Source organism: Poecilia reticulata, linkage group LG17 (assembly GCF_000633615.1).
Source record: "Poecilia reticulata strain Guanapo linkage group LG17, Guppy_female_1.0+MT, whole genome shotgun sequence".
In the NCBI taxonomy this organism is placed as follows: domain Eukaryota; kingdom Metazoa; phylum Chordata; class Actinopteri; order Cyprinodontiformes; family Poeciliidae; genus Poecilia; species Poecilia reticulata.
In genome coordinates, this window is record NC_024347.1 from 24,044,507 (window position 1) to 24,046,037 (window position 1,531).

General features: G+C 46.0%; 1 pseudogene; it reads right to left on the bottom strand.

Annotated features, from left to right (window-relative positions):
- Positions 1-6: 6 nt before the first annotated feature.
- LOC103479876 (serine/threonine-protein kinase NIM1 pseudogene) overlaps positions 7-1,531 on the bottom strand; it is a 6,670-nt pseudogene continuing 5,145 nt past the window's right edge.

Here is a 1,531-nt window from a genome sequence, read left to right on the forward strand (position 1 = left end):
AGACCAGAGCTGTAAAAAAAAAAAACTGCATTCTTGGTAGAGAAAAACTCACTGGCCCAGTCAAAGCCTGGACTTAAATCCAACTGACATGCTGTAACATGATCTTAAACAGGCCACTTACACGTAAACAATCATTCAGCTTTTCTGCAAAGAAAAATGTTGACAATCTTTTGGATAGTCAGGTTTTGATGTCAAATGCGAMTGTTTGCTGTCAACATTCAAAGAAATTTTCTTTACCTTTCCGATGCTTTTGGAGGAGGGAGCATTTTCTTAAACTGAGCTCTTAGATTTGCTAAAGGACAAATTTGACTCATGCATCCCTGAACCGGGTGATGCAGGCATGGAAAATGCACGGCTGGTTGCATTCACTAATCTACAAATAAAAAAACTCTCCTGACTTGTTTTTATATTTCYAAATTCCTGCAATCAGAATTGGAAGAGGGTCACTGACAACCTTCAACAAATTTCCTTCACGCTCAGCTGATTTAAGTGCAGCTCCAGTTGAAACAACTCTGGATGTTATTTCAGTGGACAAGAAGGAGGCCAAGTATGTTCATGGAGCATGCTACTGTGTACATTCTCAGAAACCTTCATAATACATGAAAACATGCTCTGTCTCTTCAGAAACCTCATGCTATTGCCAAAATACTTGCACTTAAATCAAAATGTGTGGACATTTAAAAAAAGAGGATCAAGTTACAGTGAGTATGCCTAAGAAAGTTTTCACAATCGCAGAAAATGTGCAAGTTGGGGCCATACCCTAAAGYCCAGAGTGGAAGCACATCTTAAAAAGCTAAAGATGGAGCTACATGATGGCGCAGACCACAGAGTGGCGCTTGTACAGATGGCCCTCTGACCCGGCTTTCCACCTCAGTCTGTTCAGGGACTCACTCGTGCGCGTCCGACTGTAACCCGAAGCCTCTATCGATCTTCTCTTCTGGATCCGATGAAGCACGATCCGGTAAGTCCCAGTGACGGGGCTTCTCAAGTCGAGACTGTTGTTGAGCAGATGAACCGCGCTGATGCCAAGATCCTCCAGTGCCACTTTCACGCTCAGATCATCAGAGGTGAGGACGTGGTTCTGGTCGACCAGGTGTGACGGAGTAGGTCTGGAGGGCGGGTAGGCCTGAGGGTACTCGATGCCGGTCATCCAGTCACTCATCRTGATCTGCGCCAAGGTGAGGCGGTCTACGGGAACTGGCCTCAGGAGGCCCTTTATGATTTCCTGACAGGATTGGGGAACGTATGAAGGAATGGCATAAGAACCCTGCAGGATGCAAATCTTCAGCCGGGTCGTGGTGGCTGCTTTAAAGGGCATTGTGGCGGTCGCCATGAAGTAAAGCAAAATACCCAGGGCCCAGGTATCTGCATAGYGTCCAATGTAGCCTTTCTCTTTGAAAATCTCAGGCGCTGCATAAGGTGGAGAGCCACAGAATGTGTGGAGTACATCACTGGAGCAGCAACAAGTGCTAAAACCAAAATCCCCGACTTTAATGCAGTAGGTGTGGGTGTAGAACACATTCTCAGCCTT